The sequence below is a fragment of the Microcebus murinus genome, chromosome 29 (assembly GCF_040939455.1).
Source record: "Microcebus murinus isolate Inina chromosome 29, M.murinus_Inina_mat1.0, whole genome shotgun sequence".
NCBI classification, from domain to species: domain Eukaryota; kingdom Metazoa; phylum Chordata; class Mammalia; order Primates; family Cheirogaleidae; genus Microcebus; species Microcebus murinus.
In genome coordinates, this window is record NC_134132.1 from 12822323 (window position 1) to 12845421 (window position 23099).

The following is a 23099-nucleotide window of genomic DNA, read 5'->3' on the forward strand; positions in this document are numbered from 1 at the left end:
GGGACGGGAGAGGGAGGCCGAGGCGGGCGCGTCGGGAAGCCGGCGGCGAGGAGGGCTGAGAGGAAAGCCGGGGGCTCGAGTCCAGTCAGGAAAACTGAGGCGGCGAAAGGGGGCGACGCCGGCCGCTGAGGGAGAAGGGAAAGCGGGCGGCCGCCGCGGGGAGGGGAGGGAAGGAAGTCGGGAAAGAGGAAGGAAAGGCGGGCGGGGGAGCCGGCGCGGGAGGAGGAGCCGGCGGGGAGAGGAGGATCCCGAGCCAGTCAGTCAGCCTGCCGGCGGGAGGTGGGGAAGCAGGAGGAGGAGGAGGATTAAAGATGGCCACCAACAGCTGCGGGAGACGGCAACAGCCCCTCACTTTCGCGGAGGGTCCCTGCGGGCCGGCCCGGCCTTGATGGAGAGGAGCGGCCCGAGGAGCGCCGAGGCTGAGGCGGCGGCGGCGGCGGCGGGGACCCAGCGAGGACGAGGACGCGGCGGAGCAGGGAGCGGGGCCGGAGAAGGGAGAGGAGGCGGCGGCGGCGTCGCTGCCCCGGCCGCCTAGCCCCGCTCGCTGCCCGCGCCGGCGGACCGGTTCCCGCACCTCACGGCCGCAGAGTCGGGCCCCACCGCGGGGCTCCCGGGGGACGCCGCGCCCGCCGCCCCCTCCGCGTCGCCAGCGCGCCGGGGGTCCCCGCTCCGGGGCCAGGCCCGCCGCCGGCGCCCTCCGGTGAGTCGCCCCCCGCCAGCCTCCCCGCCCCCCGCCAGCCTCCCCGAGCGGCGGCGGCGGCGGCGGCGTCGCCTCGGCCCGCGCGCCGGGGCCGCTTTGTCTGTGCGGGGCGGAGGCGCTGCCCAGCCGCGGCCCTGCGCCCGCTCGCCCCCCGGGGCCAGGCCGCGGCCCAGCTGCCGCCCTCCCCAGGGTCCGCGCTGCCCGGGAGCCCGCCGCCGGGGTGGGCGGCCTGGCCCGGCCCGCGTCCTCCGCCGCGGCCTGCGGAGGGCGCCTTCGCGGCGGCGGCGGGGTCGGGGTCACGGGCTGCCGGCGGAGGGGGCGGCGCGGGGGCCGGGGAGCAGGACCGTAGGTGCCGCCGGGAAGCGGCGGGGAGGGTGCAGCCCGGCGGTCCCCGCGGGGAGAGAGGGGACGGGGACAGGCCGCGGCGCGGCGGGGTCTCGGGGCGCAGCCGGGCGAGGCCTGCATCCCCCAGGCGCCGCCGTCTCCAGGGCTGCGGGCCTCCCCCGGCCTCATCCCCGTCCCCTACGGCGACGCTGGGAAGCCTGCGCCCGGGGAAGGACGCGGAGATGCCGCCGCGCTCCCGACTACTGGGGATGCGGTGGCACCGCAGGGTCTCAGGCAGGCAGATGTGTGACCCTCCCGGCCCGAAAGCCATTCTGGCTAGTTGTTTGAGCCTCAGGTGCAGCAGCATCTCATTGATATTTTTATTCACTTTATTTATTTGGTTTTTTTTTAACCATTGCACGCTGAGATTGCAGGATGGGGCTCTTCCTTTTGCAGACATAACTAGGGTAAACACCAGGTCGAGAGAATATTTACTGATGGATGTGAACCCTTCCTTGCGTGGCCTTCCGTTGCCTTGAACGTGGTTAAGGGTTTTTTGTGTGTGTGTGTGTGTGTGTGTGTGTGTGTTTGAAATGGTGCTCCTCATGCATACGGAAAAAACTGTTTTTGTTCAGTGATGGGCATGAGTTGGTTAGTGCTAACCGGTTATTAGCAGTGGTTTGAGAACCAGACAATTAAAAAAAGAAAAAAAAAAAAAACAACCCTTTTCCTTAGAAATTGCATATTTCCAGGTTGGCGTTTGGTTGTAGATTGAGAACAGTTGGCTTCTGCTATCGGGCCAAAGAACAGATAAACATAAAGCAGAACCAAGAATATGCTGATGTACGGAAGACTAGATGTGTCAATGAGTGCGTAAGTCTGGTAAAAAAAAATAAATTCCACCTCTCAAAGAAAAACAGAAACTTTATCATGGGACTCTGTAGGAATTAGATTGGTATGTTTTTGTATTTAGAAATATATATTGCATTAGTCTTGAGAACTCTTCTTTGATACTTGAGCATCAGTAGTGTGGTGTTAACACTGAGCTGTCTCAAGCTGCTAGAGATACAAGTTTCTACTGTTACTTTATATGAGTTGACGTAGTCATGTAAAAAATACGCTTCTAACTTAAAATTTCTGCAAAAAAGAGATATAAATTAGAAAACATGATCTGGTCTTACTTGCAAAGACTGTTAAAAAGAAAAGTAAATGATAGTTGTAAAATTTCAATGTTAGTTGGATTCTCTACTTTGATGATCCTTAAATTCCACCCCTCAACTTTACAATTTTAAGAGTTTACATCAGGCGTTCTTGATTTCATGCATGTGCTTCTGAGGGTCCTTGAATCCTTAGGAATCATAGGCAGAATGTAGCATATATTTGCACTTTTTCTGGATAAAGAGTCCATGGGGTGATCACATTCTCAAAATTATCTGGCTCTGTAAAAGATTATGAACTACTAGATAGACAATTAAAGAGTTTTCTGTATTTGGAAAGTTAAAATGCTTAGGATTAGATTTGATAATTTATGTCTTTCATTTCTAAATCTGTCTAAGAAATGTTTGTGATTAAGATTTTTAACACATTTTTTCATGCATTCTCATTCAAATGTCAGGAAAATGTTAATTCCATTTTACAGAGAGGGAAACGGATATTTAGAGAGGCTAGTTGAGAGTCACACAGGCACTAGTGGGCCAGCATTTGAACCCAGCTTGACTTAAGTTAGAGCTAACACTCCTAACGACCAGGCTGCACTAGACTTTGAATCAGTGATAGCATTTGATTGATGTTAAAATTAGTAATTAATATTTGAGTTAGAGTTGAAAAGTGTAACTGAGATTATCATAACACAAAATATCATGGGATTTGGGAACCATGGACTCCCAGTAGGAAGGGACCTTACTGTTACTAACCTCTCTGAAGTCATGCCCAAAAGAGGGCCATTTCTACAACATCCTTGGCAGGATCATCCGTCCTCTGATTTTAGTTGTCAAAAAGAAATGAGTTTGTAATCACAGGAAATATTTTCAATCTCTATTTATGTTGAATCAAAATCCGCCATCTTGATATTTTTACTAAATCCAGTTCCCTCTTTGTGTGTATGATGCATTTATCATTCATTAAAGAATTAAGTATTAAATCACTCCTTTAAAAAGTCAGGTTTATTGAGGTACCTATAGTAAAAGTTTTACAGATGTATACAATTGGTAATCTTCTCCACAATCAAGACCTCCACAGGATATTTCCATTACTCCCCAAAAGTTCTCTCATGCCCCTTTGTAGTTACTCCTCTCCCTCTGGCAACCATTAATCTAATTAATGCCTTTGTAGTTTTCTTTTCTAGAATTTCATACAAATGGAATCATACAGTATATAACTGTTTGTGTTCTCTTTCACTTGGCATGATGCTTTTGATATTTATTAAGTTGTTGCATGTATCAGCAGTTTGTTCATTGATGTGCTGGTAAATATTTTAACAACCTGCTCTCCAAAAAAAAAAAAAAAAAATTCCTGATTGTAGCATTTGCTAATAATCATTGTGTAAGTACTCTCACCAGGGCCTAAATTAAGATACCTAAACGAGCTTGGAAAATTCCTGAAAATTTAACAGTGGGCTCTCATGAACTGGTATAGACAGCTCTAGCACACCACTCAGTTACTTACTTTTTTTTTTTTGAGTAGCATTCCTTTGTATCAAGGTACTACAATTTGTTCCTCCATTCATGAATATATGGACATTTGAGTTGTTCCCAGTTTTGGTAAATTATGAATAAAGCTTCTGTACACATTTGCATATAGGTCTATGTGAGGGACACAAGTGTTCCATTTTCTTGAGTTAATACCCCTAGAAGTGGGATTTTGGGGTCCTGTGATAAGTACGTATTTATCAATATCAGTCACTTTTTGTTGAACTGCCAAACTGTTTTCCAAAATAGCTATACCTTATGCATTTCTTCTAGCCATATATTCGAGTTCCAGTTGTTTTGCATCTTTGTCAGCACTTGCTATTGTCAGTTACTAAAATTTTAGCCATTTATTATGTGTGTGCTCTCCTTTAATATTTCTGACTTCTTATTTGCAGTACTATTTGGACCAACATAAGAAATTTATGATGTTTCTAAAAAAAATATTTTTTAGCTTGATCATCATCAGTCATGATCTCTATCAGCTGTAGTTCTTAAAGGACGTTTCTACTGTGCACTTACCTTTCATGTTGTTAAAATTGCTTTTTGTAAAGGAATCATTGTTAAGGAATTATTCTAATGCTTAGCTGTTAACCATTTTTTTAAATGTGCCTTCTTAAAAACTTAGGTGTAGATAAAACTTGAAGAAAAATGTAGAATTAAAAAAATTATTATGAAGTATTCCTTCAGTTTTTACTTGGACTTAAAAAAAGGTTCTTTTTTGTTCCCTATATGCCAATATTTTGTTTTGAAGGGATTTCACCAAGGTTTTATAAACTCATTGAACTGGTTTTTTTGTTTTGTTTTTTTTTTAAGACAGAGTCTTACTCCATTACCCTGGCTAGAGTGCTGTGGCGTCAGCCTAGCTCACGGCAATGTCAAACTCCTGGGCTCAAGCGATCCTTCTGCCTCAGCCTCCTGAGTAGCTGGGACTACAGGCATGTGCCACCATGGCCGGCTAATTTTTTCTATATATAGTTTTTTTAGTTGGCCAATGAATTTCTATTTTTTAGTAGAGATGGGGGTCTCACTCTTGCTCAGGCTGGTCTCAAACTCCTCACCTTGAGCGATCTTCCCACCTGGGCCTCCCAGAGTGCTAGGATTACAGGCATGATGAACTGTTTTTTATTTTAAAAATCTTGAACACTGTTAATTACCATTCTTTCACAATATCAAAATCATAACTTTGAAATTGCATGCCATTTTAGTGTGGGTTTACATATACCCTTTCTGGACATTTAATTTCTAATAATAAAATACTGTGTTACCCTGTTGACAATAATGTATCATCGATTAGAAATATAATATGGACCGTAACACTTAGAAGAATAACCTTGGAGAATAGTCGTGTTAGATTGTAAATAGGAATAGCCATAGTCCTAGTTTGAGTACCCTATAATAATCCGAGATGTTTGTATAAACCTCCTCAACAGTTCTCTTAGAAAACAGATAAGGTGTTCAGTCATTGAGTCATACATTTGTTCAGTCGTGTGCATACACAGCTGTCTTGTGTACCGTAGCCTGCAAGGTCCTCGTCAGGGTAGAGCTTAACTACAGTTGAGTGGAAGAGACCATTGAACAAGGTTTCCTTTAAGTGAGGTGTTTATGCTGTAGGTGCTTAAGGGTTGGAGGTGGGGCGGGTATGGAGCTCAGACTTCAGAGTGTAGCAGGGCTTCTGGGAGAAAGCAATGTGAGAAATCTGGAGTTTTGAGTAGTCAAGGGACATGGTGGTGAAGTATCAACAGGAGGCGCAAACGTCCAGAGATGAGAGAACATGTGAATAGTCGTCATATTGGAGATACTGTTTTCAAATAACAAAAGGCTTCTAAAGTCTACCATTTGTTACCTCTGTCCAATCTCAGTTGCACTTAGGAAGGTAAATAGGAAAAAACAGAGGTGAAAACAAAACAAAACCCCAGACATTTCCTACATCCCCCAGGTATTATTTTGACAGTTTGCATTTTTCTGACATTCATAGACTGAAATAATTAAATCATGTGGTCTTTGAACTCATCCCCAGATTTTGTAAGAAGCATTACTACAGATAAGATTATAGCATCACTTTTTGGTATTTAGGCTAATTCTCATCTGCTATTGTATATTTCTGATTAAGTGTATTTGATTTTTACTGCTGCCATCAAGTTTTTCAGGTCTTATTATATACTTATGTAGTAAATGTAACATTCGAAGCACTGATTTTGTGCAGATTTTAGTTTTTCATATGGAGCAACAACATATTTGAAGCCCAGTCATATAAATACATTGAACTGGTACATTGTGATATCTTAGTGTCAAGTATTACATCTTTAACTCTTACTTTTTTTTTTTAACCAGCCCAAATCTGAGCTCTAGATTTATGTCCAACTGCTCAGCCATGTCAACCTCACCATGTCCAAAACTTAACTCCTCATCTTTCCTCCCAAATGTGTTGACTCCTCCCGCCTTCTCAGTTTGAGTAAATGCCGTTAGACCTGTCCTGTCACTAGATGAAACCTGGCGGTCATCATCCACTCCCCAGTCTTCCTTAGGTTCCACATTCGATTGAGCACCAGGTCCAGTTGCTTTTGTCTTCTAAATATTTCTCCTTTTCATCCCCTTCTCCCCCAGAGCCTATTTTGGGGTCTGTACTTCTCTGTTGAAGTATTACAGTGGTCTTTGAAATGCTGTCCTTACCTTCAGTCTTGCTCCTTTTCATAGAGTCCCCTCCCACCCTTTCCAAATGAATTTTCTTTTTTAATTTTGAAAAATGCAAAATTGTAGTCTTTCCAATATTTTTTTCTGCTTGAAATCTTTAAATAGATATTATAGTCATTGTCAGAGAGCCACTAAAGCATGGGATTCTAGTCTGCCAGGCACTGTGTGACCTGGTATCAGCTTCTCCAGGCTCATCTCTGACAGCCATTCATTTGTTCATTAAAAAAAAAAAAAAAAAACACTTGAGGCCAGGCGAGGTGGCTCACTCCTGTAATCCTAGCACTCTGGGAGGCCAAGGCAGGAGTATTGTTTGAGCTCAGGAGTTGGAGACCAGACTGAGCAAGAGCGAGACCCCATCTCTACTAAAAATAGAAAGAAATTAGCTGCACAACTAAAAATATATAGAAAAAATTAGCCGGGCATGGTGGTGCATGCCTGTAATCCCAGCTACTCTGGAGGCTGAGGCAGGAGGATTGCTTGAGCCCAGGAGTTGGAGGTTGCTGTGAGCTAGGCTGATGCCACGGCATTCACTCTAGCCCGGCCAACAGAGTGAGACTGTCTCAAAAAAATGATAAACCAAAAAAACACTTGCGTATGTGCTATCTGCTATGCACAGTGCTAGATGATAGAGCTATATATCAAGGAGCTTCAATTCCAGTGGGAGATAGATAACTATTACCATTGTCAGTTACGCTGACAATAACTGTCAGTTATTGTAGTATATCATGTACTATATACTATGTTTTATTATATTATTATGATACATGTCAGTTACACCATACCACCAGAGTGGTGTAAGTGCTATGGAAAAACATAAGGCTGGGTAGGGGAGGACTGGTGTGTTGAGGTGTGGGTGGGTTTGCCATTTATAGAGGGCTGTATGAGAAGCCTCTCTGTTAGGGCAACATTTGAGCAGAGATTTGAAGCAATTGAGGGAGGGAGAATTGTAGAACTGAGAGAAGAGCAGATGACGGGGCCCGGAAGCAGGAGGGTGCTGGACATGATCAGAGAACAGTGAGGGGTTGGCTGGAGAGAGGTGAGAGAGGAGGGTCAGGGTGGTGGAGGTGCCTGTGGGCCGGTGTAAGGACTTTGACTCTTGAGCTCAGTGAGTTTGAGCCTAAATTGCCTCCTGCATGGCAGAGATGCATTCCTGTCTCCTACTTGAAGTTTCTCAAGTATGCCACCCTCTCCTGCCCCGAGCCTTTCTTTCTACCTGCAATAAATAGTGCTCGGTTGTCCTCCCTCAGCACTGTTGGTTGTACCCCTATTATAACACCTAATAGCTAGTTTATTCATGTAAACCTTCTGGAGGTAGGGATTCGTTGTGTTTGTTTTTTTTTTAACTTCTGAGTTCCTATTTTATTAATGTTTGTTGCATTATGGAATTGCTGAAAATAGGATTAATTATTGAAAACTGGGTAGGAGATACCAAAAGCATTGCATAGTGCCTGCTAGTGCGTAAGCATAGACTCTGTTTTGCTTAGTGTACGGTGCATTTAGTGCCTGGGGCAGTGAGTTGTGCATAATAGATGCTCAGTAAATACTTGATGAACGATTTAGTGCACATCCATGTGCTGGCCTTTGCTCTCTTTCCCCCCTGCTTCCCTGAAACCCCTGGGGTGAGCTTTCCCAGAGTCCCTTTGCATGTTTCCCCGACAGCCTTATCCTTCCACTAATCTCATCTTCAAGAAATGCCAAACTACTTAAGAAAGTCATGCATTTACCATAAATGAACGCAATATTAAAGAAATACAGCAGCAAAGAAATGTAGAAATAATTCACCTCCAAGCTAAATAGATAGGGTTCACTGCAGAATCAGTTCATTCACAATTCTGTTTCCCTTTCTTTGGTTGGAATTTTTTGAGGTTAATTTATTTCTGGGCCCTCAAATCTTTGATAAGCCTAACACTGTGGTATTTAGAATACCAATTCTGTAAACTCTACTGAAACACAGGTCCTTCAGACTGTGAAAAGTCTAGCATCGGAAATAAAGTCGACCATATTTCTTAGTGTGTTTTATTAGGTTGAACAAGGAATTACTACTGTGTTTCCCTGAAAATGAGACAGGGTCTTATATTTATTTTTCCTCAAGCAGACGCCCTAGGGCTTATTTTCCAGGGATGTGTTATTTTTTTTTTAAAGTATGGTACAACAATCTACATTGATTCAAATAGAGTGAAGTCGTCGTCTTCTGGAACATCATCATAACTCTCCAGACCCCGAATTCCATCCTGAATTTCTTGCTCCTTATTTCCTTTAGAACCATCGGCCCCAGTCTCTCATATCAAGCACTAGAGCTCTCACGGGGCAGATGAGAAGGGCTGCTCGTGTTCTTTCCCGCTCTGTGACGACATGCGTGGGTTGTGCAGATGCGCTGTGTGGCCACACCCGTCACTAGGGCTGATTTTTGGGGTAGGGCTTCTATTGTGCAATTATGCTTGGAAATTCTGCTGGGGCTTATTGTATGGGTAGGTCTTTATGTTCTGGGAAACACGGTAGTTGGTTCCTTCTCCTGACTGCACTGGTGTGGGGCTTTGGAATTTTTTGAGTCTACAAGTATCAGGCCCCAGCACAGACCTTCCAGCCCTCAGACATCTAGGTGTCATGGGCATAGAACTGTTACCATTAACACCGAGCCCCCCTGTTTTTACGTCTTGGGTTTCTGTGTCCTGTCTGACCCTCCAGTCCCTGCATGTCTTTGAGCCTACGGGAGAAGGTCATCGAGATACCCTAAGTGCAGTATCTGCGGGAGATGTGAGGCTTGAGGCAGTACGTTTAAAGTAATGTCTGTTAGTGATATGTCATTTCTCCTCATGTTTGACCAGAAATCATTGTGTCCTATAAATTGTGTATAATCATAAATATGGCGTTATTGATCTCATATAGTGTTGTATTTCATCGTGAGAAGTCTAGTTATGATATGCCCTATAGTTTTCTTCAGTATGCAAAATAGTTGTATATCTTAGCCCACCAAATGTGGGTACTTTATTTTTATTTATGTATTTTTGAGGCATAGTCTTGCTCTGTCGCCCCAGCTGGAGTGCAGTGTCATTGTCATCTGTCACAGCGACCTCAAACTCCTGGGCTCAAGCAGTCCTTCTGCCTCAGCTCCCCAGGTAGCTGGGACCACAGGTGCGCACTGCTACGGCCAGCTAAATTTTCTATTTTTTGTAGAGATGGGGTCTTGCTCTTTCTCAGGCCTGCCTTCAACTCCTGACCTCAGTCTGTCCTCCTGCCTGGGCCTCCCAGAGAGCTAGGATTATTATAGGTGTAAGCCATTTGTGCCTGGCTATTATACATATTTTGGCCAACTAAATTTATTTTCATTTAAGTGTTGAGATTTTGGTGTGGGGTTGGTTTTGTTGTTTTAATGTTTATGCATGAGTAGGACTTTGGTTTTATTTCTCTAATACAGTGATCTTACTGTTAAATTTGCACATTAGTTTTCTCTAGTTAAGGAAAATTATTAACTAATTTTAGGTTTAAGTTTTTGCCCATAGGTTTTTTTTGTTTGTTTGTTTTTTGAGACAGAGTCTTGCTTTGTTGCCCAGGCTCGAGTGAGTGCCATGGCGTCAGCCTAGCTCACAGCAACCTCAAACTCCTGGCTCAAACAATCCTCCTGCCTCAGCCTCCCAAGTAGCTAGGACTACAGGCATTCGCCACCATGCCCAGCTAATTTTTTGTATATATATTAGTTGGCCAATTAATTTCTTTCTATTTATAGTAAAGACGGGGTCTCGCTCTTGCTCAGGCGGGTTTCGAACTCCTGACCTCGAGCAATCCGCCCGCCTCAGCCTCCCAGAGAGCTAGGATTACAGGCGTGAGCCACCGCGCCTGGCTTGCCCATAAGTTTTTTAAAAAATACTTTTACCACCTGCTTCTATTTGTGTTATTAGTATGTCTGTGTATAGTATATGATTTAGCATACTATTAATGCATTTAGTTATTTTAATTTTTTTTTTTTTTTTTTGTGAGACAGAGTCTTGCTTGTTGCCCAGGCTATAGTGAGTGCCATGACGTCAGCCTAGCTCACAGCAACCTCAAACTCCTGGGCTCAAGTAATCCTTCTGCCTCAGCCTCCCAAGTAGCTGGGACTACAGGCATGCGCCACCATGCCCGGCTAATTTTTTGTATATATATTAGTTGGCCAATTAATTTCTTTCTATTTATAGTAGAGACGGGTCTCGCTCTTGCTCAGGCTGGTTTTGAACTCCTGACCTTGAGCAATCCGCCCACCTCGGCCTCCCAGAGAGCTAGGATTACAGCCTACCGTGCCCAGCCTAGTTATTTTAATTTTAATAGATCATTGTTTTGTGATATTCTGCAAAAGAATACCATGGTGATCAGGTGTTGTAGTAGTTGAGCAGGCTCAACACTTGTAGGTGTCCTGACATAACCCTTTCTGTCATTATAATGAACCATAATAGCACATACTTTTAAGCCTTAAGAAAATTGAATCCCCACTTAATAAAGAGAATTGACATAGGAGGTGCTATAATTATATATTTTGGTGAGGTTGCAAGCTTAGAAACTTTAAATTACCTACATACATGTGAATCCAAAGTGGATTTAAAGTGTTTTGGAGTTTAGAGGACTACTGAGTGAGTAAGGATTTTTAAAAATAACATAATTACAGTTGTTTGATGCTTTTGCGTATGGCCTAATCTCTTAAAGGATTCATTATTACTACCTGTAAAAGATTAGTGCCTGTTTGTTTATAATGGCACTTCACAGGCCCAGCAGTGGAAAGCTTCTTGTTCTTCCTCTGCCACTGGTGGGCTGTGTTCTTCTGGGCAGGTCACCTGGGCTGTCTGGCCTCTGGTTCTTCCTTTGTTGGTGTTCCTTTCCACACTACCGTGTTTCCCCGAAAATAAGACCTACCCATAAAATAAGCCCTAGCAGGATTTCTAAGCATTTCGGTAACAGAAGCCCTACCCCGAAAATAAGCCTTAGTGATGGGGGCGTGGCTATGAAAATCAGTCCCAGTGATGGGCGTGGCTATGAAAATCAGCCCCAGTGGTGGGCGTGGCTATGAAAATCAGCCCCAGTGGTGGGCGTGGCTATGAAAATCAGCCCTAGTGAGGGGCGTGGCTGCGCAGCGCATCTGCGCAACCCATGCGTGTCCTGGGGAAAGGGAAAGAACACGAGCAGCCCTTCTCATCTGCCCCATGGTGAAAGCTACTGCCCCAGAGGTGACTGGAAAGGTGCGGGCAGCCCCCCAGACAAGGTCGGCTCCCCCTGTCAGGTCCCAGCCATCCTGTGCGTGCTGCAAGCTGAGGCTTTGAGGGGAAAATAACGCATCCCCTGAAAACAAGCCCTGGGGTGTCTTCTTGAGGAAAAATAAATGTAAGACCCTGTCTTAGTGTCGGACAAACACGGTAGATCCTTGAGATGATAGTGATAACTGAGTTCTAGCACGAATTCTTTTAGCTTTCCTCAGTTTCTCAAACCCTGGGTACCAATGTTTGTGAGTGGAGATCATGGGACAGGGTGACTTTTGACATGTTGTAATAGGTGTGTGGTCAACACTCGATGAATCGGCTGCATTTTTAATGCCAGGCCCTGCTTCCTGCTTCCTCTTCCTGTGTAAATGTTTCCTCCTCGTTTGTTTCCCTCTGTTCCCCAGCCAGTAAGGACGGGACTTAAAGGAGGTCAATTTGTTTAATATTCGCCTAAGGAAAATAGGAATACTGATACATAGCCATTATTTGGTTTGTTAAAAAAGTATGCCAAAATTATTTTGTGTTATCTGCTCTTTTCTTCGGGAGGAGACAGCTTAATTTGTATGTCTGCAGATTAACTTGTTTTATTGTCTTGCTCTTAAGGAAAACATCCACACACACAGATTTCACTTTGTAAATTGCATAATTTAGGAGGTGATTAATTATCGTGCACAGGACTCAACACTTTAAAAAGAATCCCCACAAATATTTTCGCAAAGTATTCAAATTACTTAGTACATTTTAAATGTTCGAGTTTAGAAAAACAATTAATTCGCCAGTTTTAATTTCCCTAACACTACCTTATTGATTTACTTTTTTTTTTTTTTTTTTTTAATTTTTAATTTGACATCAGTATAAGCCCAGGAAGTTGCAAAATATGTACAGGGTTTTGTGTACTCTTCACCCACCTTTCCCCAGTGGTAACATCTTATATAATTATAGTACAATAACTGGTTAGATTTATTACTAAAAGCATAGTGATCTTACTCATTCTGAAAAATGTTAAATACAAGAACGTTGATATTTTGGCTCTCCTTAGAGGGTTAAGATATTGGCGTTTACAAATTCAGCTTCTGTGCCTTATTTCCACGGGCCGCACACCCAGGATGTGTTTCTTCCCTGCCTTTTTTATAAAAGGGGTGACAGGTAACTTGGCAAATGGGCGATTATTTTCCACTGGGTAATTCAGTCACAGCCCTGGACGTAGTCACGTCGAAATTTTAATTACGTAGCATTCTTCTTAATTCCTCTTTGCTGGACTTCTTTACTTAATCACTACTATATTTGCTTACTGGGAAATTTCTTAACATGTAAAAGAAATAAAGTAAGACATACTGAGCCGTTAGCCAAGGAATATTCATTGAATATCTACTTTCACTTTACCGAATATAGAGGAGATTTTGGAAAAGTAAAGGGGTATTTTGTAATGTAGCAAACAGCTATAGAATGTTACTACATATCGTATAATGTATTTCCGCACATTTTATGTCTCTGTAAACATATAACATAGGCATGTAATTGGCCTTCAATAAACATTTATTAAGTGCATAAGTATACATAGATAATAAGCATATTGTTAGAAAATTCTGTAAGTCTTAAGAAAATAAATATTTACTGTCCATCTGAGGAATTCTAAGACTGTTCACTGTCGAGTGAAAGAATGATAGGATGTGTTTTATTGTGTTTCTTTTTTCTGTTCAGCCTATAAATCGAAGGTAAATTTACTGGGTCTCTGTCTTACTCTGAAGTCCAAGTTCTTTCCGCATGGTATGGGTCATTAAAACATATTGTAATGTGATTTAGATGATAAATGCCATAGGTAAATAAACAAGTATGGTATAAAAATAAAGTCTGTATCATTATTTTTAGAATAATTTTGTATTGATTGCCTAATAATTTTATTTAGCTTGATTGATTGGTGTAATGACTAAATTACACCAGTAATTTCTGATAGGTACAGAAATTCTATGGACAGTTAAGGAGTAGAAAGATTACTTTTGGTGGAACTGTTTTGGAGAAATCTAAGATGATATTTGATCTGAATATCAAGAGGATTGATTGAATTTTTTTGAGAATTGTGAAATTTACTTATATTAATATTATAGAAAATTATAAATTTGTTTGATGTCACTATCAGTAAATCAGAAGGGCTTTTTGGAGGGGAAAAAGCCCAAGTTTAATATTTAAGCAATGAAGAAAGGATTGGGAATAAAGTAAAATACTTGCAAAATGAAGCAAAAGTTGTTTTCTAAGTAGGTCATCATAAAAATTATTTAAATATGACTCCCTTAGCATGTATTCTTTTTTAAAAAATAAATTTGGGCATATTTAAGATATACACATGCTATTATGAGATACATATATGTGTATAGTAAAATGGTTACTATGGTGAGAAAAATGAGAAAAATTAATCTATCACTATGGTGACGGATATTAAAATTAATATCCGTCATCTCAGAAAGTTACCCATTTTCCCCACCTGTGGCAAGAGCAGCTATAACCTACTCTTTTAGCTAAAATCCTGAGTACAATACACTATTACTAACTACAGTCCTCAGGTTGCACATTAGATCTTTAAACTTGTTCATTCTATATATCTGCTACTTTGTATCCTTTGACCCTACGTCTCCCCATTTTTCCTCCCCTGGACACCCTAACCCTGGTAACCACTGTTTTATTCTCTATCACTGTGCATATTTGACCTTTTTTTTTTTTTTTTTCTTTTCCCCAGATATAAATGAGATCATGCAACATTTGTCTTTCTGTTCCTGGCTCATTTCACTTTATCATGATGTCCTCCAGGTCCATCCATGTTGTGGCAAATGGCGGGATCTCCTCCTTTTTTAAGGCTGAATAAGATTCCATTGTATGTGTGTGCCACAGTTTCTTCATTTGTTTATTGAGGGACACTGAGCCCGCTTCCATATCTTGGCCACTGTGAATAATGCTGCAGTGAACAGAGGAGTGCAGACATCTTCACGATGTGGTGACTTCCTTTCCTTGGGGTATGTACCCAGAAGAGGGATGACAGGGTCATATGGTAGTTCTATTTGTAATTTCTTTAGGACCTTCCATACTGTTTTCCATAATGGCTGCACCAATCTATGTATTCTTTTTAAAGATAATTTGATCTGTTGAATTAATGACAGATGTCATTTATATATACATATATATTTAATATATTTCAATTAATTTGCTAAATCCAGAAATAAGTTACAAGTTATCTCTTCGGTTAAGATGAAAACTGATTTATTGCTGTTTTATTATTTTTGACGCTACGACGTTTAAAGTATTTCTGTGACCTCTGAGTGAAACAGAATTGAAAAAGTTTTCTTGATAATTGTGGAGTTCAGCATTACTGAGAGGTAGCTATCAGAGGCAGGCTGAAGGAAGAAGGGAAAGGAGGATTTGGGTGAATGGCAACATGATAGAAGGAAAGAGGAAAAAAAAGGGAGATTGAAAATAAGAGTTTTACGTAAAAAGGTGTTGTTTTGCCTCGGGTCATTCAGCAAAACAGCTGCCACATTGGACCTTGTGAAACCCGAAGCATTTCTGAAAGCTAATTTCTTTATCAGACCCATAGAGATCAGAAAATCGTGTCAGTTTGCTTTAGTTACGCAATAAATATTAATGAAAAATTGGTGTCGTAACATTCATTCATGTTCTCTACCTCCACGGAGACCTAGATCTACATCTGAGTCACCGGAGTAAATAAGTTCGCTGCTTGTCTAGGGTTGCGTAACCACCACAGGGATTGGCATAGACGTCCACACTTTCAGGAGCACGTGCGGAAGCCTGTCAAGGCATGGCAGCCACTGAAAATGCATCAAGGCCACGACAACCGCCGACATGTATTTGTGTGGTCGGGTCAGGGCAGGGAAGAAATCGACTGCATTGCCATTCTGAGATGACACCAGTGATCTCTGTTCATAGCTTGGGGAATAGTGTTGTACCATTCTTAGCTTTATTATTCCTTCCTCTATGGATTTTCATGCACTTTTCGTTTTCTCAACCTCGACTGATACTTTTATAAAAAATGAGCCACTTCCCGACTGCTGCTTGGCACTGTTGAAAGGTCTTTGAAAGGGTTCTCGTATTCTAGCTTTCTTCCTACTCTGCTGGTTGACACCCACTTTATTAGCACGCAGTTTAATAGTTGCTTTGCATATCCTGATGTCATCCGACAAACCATTCCAGTCCAGTGAAGATCTTGTTTAGCAAGCACTGTTTTAATGGAAGAAGACTGGCTGCATTCCAGCATCTAATTGTTACTTTGGTGGTGTTATTTAATGTCAAGTATGGCTTATAGATACTAATCACATCTATGTGTGCTTGAGTTTTGTTAAAGTTTAGAAGTGCTTTCACATAGCATGTTAGGTGTCTTGATGTCAAGGTACATCTATTTTTTTTTTTTTTTTGTCTCATCCTAAGTAACAGAAGCTAGTCCTGTGCACAGGCTTTGAGTCCGACTTCTGTATTCCATCATCTGTTATCGTTAAGGGATCAATATAAAGTAATATTTTTCTAAAAAAATTTTTTTAAAGATGGTAAAATGACTAAATTAGTAAAGAGTGCTCTGGCTTAATGGAGTTGTGGTTAAGACTAAATTTAATTATTTTTTTCCCATCAGATAATCTTGTTTTCTTCATGAGAGTTCAACTCACTGTAGCTTTTGTTGCAAAGAAAACATGTCTGTGAAGGGCAATTTAGAAGATAAATATATTGGCCAGTAACTCATTCTCAGATACCCAAAATACAGAGATGTTCTACCAAATAAATAGTCAAATGTAAAAGATAAATATTAAATGTTTTAGATTGAGGGAAGGGTTATGGAAATGTAAAGTTAAAATAGAGGAAAATAATTGCCTAGTAAAAGGGTAAGAGTAAAGGAAATTCATGATATGAGATGTATTTTGCATTGTGTTTATTGATCAATAGATAATGTTTTTGGAAAAGGGGACATTTTTACATTCCACAATGATTTATATTTCAGTATAAGCAGAGTACCTTTGACACTTTTACTAGAAATCTGAATCCTTGATTTGTGTTTTCATTCAGCATGTGTTTATTGGGTGTCTACTTTGTGTACTGAAAATAAGATAAGATGCTATTCTTTCAAATAGTTTGTATACTATTAATAGTTTAGCTTATGAACAGATAATTATTAAATAATGTGGTAACAGTATCTGTTTTGAGATTTCATTTGTTTCCCCCACTAGCCACTGTATTTGGAGTTCTTTATTATCCATTGCACTTGTTCTTACTGCATTTTTTTGGCTTATGAAGCAAATCCATACGCTTTTGTCCTTGTGTCGTGGGCTGCTTGGTAGTTTTTCCTTATACTGATGATGATCCCATTTGTGGCTTCATCTTTAGTTAGGAATAAAGGTTGTAGAAAAAGCCAGTACAAGGAGAAACTTTAATGAGGTTGTAGGATTAATAACAAAACTAGATTTTGGAGAAAGTGATGGGAATCTCATTTTTGGGACACTACATGGAATTAGAAGTCTAACAACTTTCATAAAGAAGAATTTAACATTGATCAAAGAGGTACTGATTCGTATTTTTTTATATATGTATTTATTTTATTGCTTCTGACGTATCTTTTTTGTGTCAACATATTGCTAATAGAACTCTTGGGAATCAGATGGTCATTTCAGTGTGCTATGATAGAATATATTTACGAAATGTAATGTAGTCATTTTTTTCTCCATTTTCAAAAATTACAATCTGGTGATTTTGCATGTAAATGTCCAGAAATATTTTCCCATATTATGTTAATGTTTTTAATTATACTATATTGCAAAATATCCAGCTCATACCATTTAGAAAAGAAAGTTTTTCTTTTATCTATTAGTTTCATTTCTAAATTCTGTAAGTTTGCTTACCTTTGCCATACCTCAGGATTTGATAGAGCTTTATAGTATTGTGATATGGCTAAGTTTTAGAGTAGGGCTGAGGTTACCATTGTACAGGACAGACTAGAATGAGTTCATACTCAAGGAATAGTGCTGTGTGTTAGAAACAGCCTAGCTTAAACTAGAGGTGCTGAGGAGAAGTTCTCCTTGGTAGGCCATGCCAAGGGCAGAACAGCCAGAGAACAATCCAATCAGCCTATTGTTAGTGGGAATTCAAGGTGAAAAAGCACATGGAATCTGGGATAGGATGGTGTATGTGTATAAATACCCAAATGAATGAGAACATACATGCATACATGTATGAGTGGCCACCAGAGAATTCTGCTTGTAGGTTCTGGGCTTTAAGGGCCTGATATCAGTCTTTGGGATTGGGACTGGTAATTGAAAGTAGGCATCTCCCAGTCCTAGGAAGAGACAGAGCAGGGATCAGACTAGAGGTACCTCCGAAAGTGTCAAAACAGAGGCTTGGTTATGATAACTGTGCTGTAAACCGGTTAGGAGAGCAGAAGGGGGAGGAGTAGAAAACAGGATGGGTATCAGAAAAAGCTCTTAGAAACCCTCATCATCTAATCTGAAGTATAAAGACAATGATGACTTGATCCAGAATCCAAGATTTGGGCTGAAATGGTTTAAGTATCTGTCCTATCGCAAGTCCACGTTGGTGATCTAGGGTTTAAGTGACAGGAGAAGCAAGAAACAGGCTGGGCTTGATGTTCTTTTATATACTATTAAGTATCTTTAAGGAAGCAACAATTTCGGTTGTTAATCAGTAATCATTGAGTCTGCTGAGTCTGCTGTATTGGCACTGGGCTGGCATCACGAGACGCAGAGAACTGCTGATGCTTCATAGCAACGTCTTGACGGGGAACTGCTGCTGAAGTGAACAGGCTTGAACACCGGGAGTGAATATGCCTCCTTGCAAAACAGGAGGATATGAGAAAGCATGTTAGGCATGAGGGTTCTAATGTCACAATTTGGAAGGCAAAATTATGCTCCTAGGAGTTTAGTTTCTGAGTGGGGTAAGAGGAAGCAAGGAAAAATGCATGATTTATGATAATCTGACCTTAAAATGAGAAACTCCACACCTTTAATTTACTTCCTAGAAGTCATGGTAGCATTTTTTTTTTTTTTTTTTGGTTGTAGTCAGCTGACTCTTAACTAGCTTAAAGGAGGGGAAAAGGAATTTTTGGGACTCTTCCTGGGAATTGAATGATGAGCTGAGCAAGTGGGGTTTGAACAGAAGAAACCAGAGTTGCCCCGAGGGTCTGTCTCATCAGCAGGAGTTTCTGTGCCTTCTTTCTAGACTCCTGGCATTAAGGTGACTTCTTTTTAAAGGGTTTAGTCTCTTTGCTTTGCCTTTTCAGTTTTTATATACCAGCAGGAAAGGATGAGGTTAGCCCAGTTCAGGTTAGGTGTCTGTGTGTACAAGAGCCAGGAGATGCAGAGTTGTGATGATGTATGGTCATAGTCTGCCTGTGGGTGCTGGGGACCATGCCCAGAGAAGGGGGCACGCGACAGTTTGGTGCCCCCCCCAGAAGGTGTTTAAAACATCTCACTCTTGGGTAGCTTAATCCGTAATCCTTTTCCCTCTTCTTCTCTTTCCCCTTGCACCCCCCTCCCCACTTATATAAAAATGGAAATAGCCCTGCTATGTCATCTATTGATGGAGATTTTCCAGTGGGAGAAAAATCCAAATGCGAGCTGAGGTTCCATGTCCAGAGGCGGTGCCATGTTGCTGCTGACTCTGCGAATAGCATGTTGTCTCTGATCCCATTGCGATTCTTTCTTGATATTTTACCACCTTAATTTAACCACTGCCAACTCGCCGTCTGCATACTTGGGGAAAAGGAAGAGGAAATTAAAAAAAAAAAAACGCATCTAAAGGAAAACACGGGTATTTATTGCACACCATTGACTAGTGAGGCAGTAAGTGGTGGCTACGATCCTTAGTTCTGCAAGTATGCACAAAGCCCTCACCTGTTTGACTTCAGATTTTATATCTCTGCTACCTTCTGCTAGTATCTGCCTTACCAGGGTTCTGTTCACCAGCATTCTGCTGAAAAATCAGAAATACAAAGCCTGTTGTTATAATAATCAGGTAGATAAGATGACACACACATCATAGATCAAGTCATATTTCTTTCTGCAGCCTTGCCTGGTCCTTGCTCAATAGGTTTGTGAAAACCACCAGGTGAAGGAGAAGCGGTTATGCAAGGAAGGGCTCAGTTGGGTAAACTCCCCAAGACTGACCTCAATACCACTGCTGTTGAGAACCCATTTATTTGCCTGAGTCCCCTGTAGGGGGCCTACCTCTTAGCTGGCAAATCGCATCAAGCCCTTCGCATTATAGAAATGGCGAGACAATGGCTGATTTTTCACTGTTGAGAAACACAATTCTGAATTTTTGACTCTGCGGGCACCGCTCTTCAAGATTGGTGAATGCTTCACGCAAGTCACATGGTCACACGTAAATCGCTCTGGTCCAGGAATTCACTTCCAGTGGCAGTGGGGCAGATGCCCAGGGGTCTCACTGGTGTTATCAAAGAGACTGTCAGACCACGGCTGTTCTCACAGTAGGAGGTGTTGGCATCTTGAAACTTGATAATAAGCAAGTTGTTGCCCAGCTAAAACCTTCTGGAATTGGGGTGCAGTTCTGGAGTATATAAAATAAGCTCCGAACCGCTCACCCGTATTCAATATCTCCCATCTCCAGAATACTCTGGATGTGAGAACCGTGTGGTGATGGTGGGGGTGTTGTCTTTCATCTGCTGATACGGAAGTTTTATTTAGCACCCAAGGAAGAAATGACTTATACCGGGAGACAAAATAACTGTTTCACTCTACTGAAAGCTGAGCTTACCAAGTTCAGTTCGATTCCCTCACGACAGCAGAAAAGCAAGCAAAAGTGGAGACTCGTGGAATTGATCGAGGGACTGTTCCTGACCATCAACAGAAAGAGAGGTTGCAACTTTGGGGCTAGGAAGACCATGAGAGGAACTCGGGGGGCTCTCCTGGAGTGTCCTGTAGCAGTGCTGTGCAGTGTTAATGTCAGTGGAGGACTGCAGTTGGAACTACCAGGGCGGAGACCCTTTCAGGAATATGTCACATGGGACAGTCGATGGCCCTGTTGCGAGGGGTTCATTGAAATAGCTGTTTCCGAGTCTCCTTATCATTTATCTTCTCTTCTTTTCAAGGTCATTGATCATGGAACAGAAAAGGGAAGGGTTGTAGGCTCTTTAGCCACTCCAAGAGCTGTCTGCTACACAAGTAATAATACTAACGTATTCTTACAAGTTCCCCACATCCAGTGACTATATTTTTAACTTATTTTTGTCTTAGTTGACTGAAACGATTTCTCTTTAATGCCATATTTTATAGTTTCTCAACTATTGTCCTTATTTTAAAATTTCTTTTTATTTTGGTTCTTAGAACGCTAATATGCCCTATATCCTGTGTTTGTGAAGGCACATGTGTGTGTGTGTGTATGTGTACACGTGCACACATATACTCATTTGACCATAGAGAATGTCTGAAAAGGTAGACACCAAACTGGTAACAACAATCATCTTTGGGGCATGGGTTGGGGAAAAGAAGAATAGTTGGTATTGTGATGGAGAGCAGCTTTTATTATTTTATTAAACATTCTGTTTGATGTTTTATATTCTAAAGATGTACTTTCACTAATATGAAAAATGCCAGCATATGATTTTTTTGCTTTTTGTAGGTAGGGGAGATAATTTTGAAATGAGTAAGGACTAATAAGTCATACTTATGTAAAGCTATTTGTGCTGTCAATGAAAGGCTATGTAGCATTGTCTTGTTGTTTGTTTCAGCCTATTTGATCTGTGACAGTCAGATGCTTATTGAAAGTCATTGCACGAGTTAGTTTTTGCTGTAGTTAGACTTATGTTGAATTTCTTTGCTTTCACCATCGGCATAAGGTTTTCATTTAAAACTTTTCCTGCAGTTAACAAAAAATACAATATCCTGATCTGAAATGTCTATAATTCAGAGGTCAAATTGCAGTCAGGAAGGTGCAGCAGGAGGGAGGCTGTAGACATGTTATTCTCTCTTGCTAATTTTAGCTTTAATGTCTGGGCATCTGACAGTGACCTGAGGCAAAAGAAGAGGTCATAACTAGGAGTATAAGGACTTATTTTTCAGTTTTTAGTATGTGTAGGCCAATTGTATCATCTTTAGGCTAGATTACTAGTTGATGATGATTTTAGTCCCCTTTTCAAAGAACAGTGATTCTTCTTTCAAAATAAACTCATTCAAGTACAGTTGACCCTTGAGCAACACAGGGGTTAGGAGTGCGACCCCCATGCAGTCAGAAATCCATATATAGCTTTCGACTCCCCTGAAACTTTAATAATATTCTTACTGACAACCTAAACAGTCAATTAATGCACATTTTGTGTGTGTATTATATCTATTCTTAAAATGAAGTAAGCTAAAGAAAATGTTGTTAAGCAGACCATAAAGAGAAAATATATTTACTGTTTATTTTTTTTATTTTTTTTTTTTTGAGACAGAGTCTCGCTTTGTTGCCCAGGCTAGAGTGAGTGCCGTGGCGTCCTAGCTCACAGCAACCTCAAACTCCTGGGCTCGAGTGATCCTTCTGCCTCAGCCTCCCGGGTAGCTGGGACTACAGGCATGTGCCACCATGCCCGGCTAATTTTTTATATATATATCAGTTGGCCAATTAATTTCTTTCTATTTATAGTAGAGACGGGGTCTCGCTCTTGCTCAGGCTGGTTTTGAACTCCTGACGTTGAGCAATCCGCCCGCCTCGGCCTCCCAAGAGCTAGGATTACAGGCGTGAGCCACAGCGCCCGGCCTATTTACTGTTTATTAATTGGAACTGGGTCACCATAAAGGGTCTTCATCCTCGTCTTTACTCTGAGTAGGCTGAGGATGAGGAGAAAGAAGAGAGATTGGTCCTGTTGTCTCAGGGTTGGCAGAGACAGAAAAAAATTCACATACAAGTGGGCCCAGATATTCAAACCTGAATCGTTCAAGGGTCAACTGTATATATGTAAATAAAAGTGAACAAATCATAAGTGTATGTAGCTCAATGAATTTTCTCAAAATGAACATGCTTCACCATGTAAAAAAAAAAAAAAAAAAGAAAAGGCCAGCCACAGACTGGGGAGAAGTATATGCAAAACATAAACATCCCTGGCAAAGGATTTGAGCCAGGATATATAAGGGATTCTCACAATTCACTAATAAGAAGACCAAGAACCCTGTCAAAAAAATGGGCAAAGAACATATACTTCACCAAGGATATATGAATGGGTAATGCGTACTGTACTGCATGGAAAGATACAAGTACATAGAAGATGCTCAGTATCACTGATCACCGGGGAAATGCAAATAAAACCATAGGGTGAGACCAGTACATACCCACTAGAATGACTAAAAATAAAATCTGACAATTTTAAGTTTGGTCAGGATATGCAGCAATTGGACGTTTTCTCTCATTGCATTTCTGATGAAGTGGTACAACCACTTTAGCAAACAGTGGGTTAGTTTCTTATGAACTTAAACATAA

General features: G+C 41.4%; 1 protein-coding gene across 9 annotated transcripts in view; it reads left to right on the plus strand.

The window, feature by feature from the left end:
* The first annotated feature begins 263 nt into the window (after window positions 1–263).
* Window positions 264–23099, plus strand: part of WDFY3 (WD repeat and FYVE domain containing 3) — a 269179-nt gene continuing 246343 nt past the window's right edge. For 6 of the 9 annotated variants that reach the window (XM_075998729.1, XM_075998725.1, XM_075998731.1 and 3 more), the window contains exon 1: window positions 11516–14629. The gene's annotated coding sequence lies outside the window, so the exon portion shown is untranslated. Of the gene's footprint in view, window positions 701–11514; window positions 14630–23099 lie in introns of those variants that run through there. The other 3 variants (XM_075998724.1, XM_075998728.1, XM_075998723.1) reach the window with 2 other exon arrangements.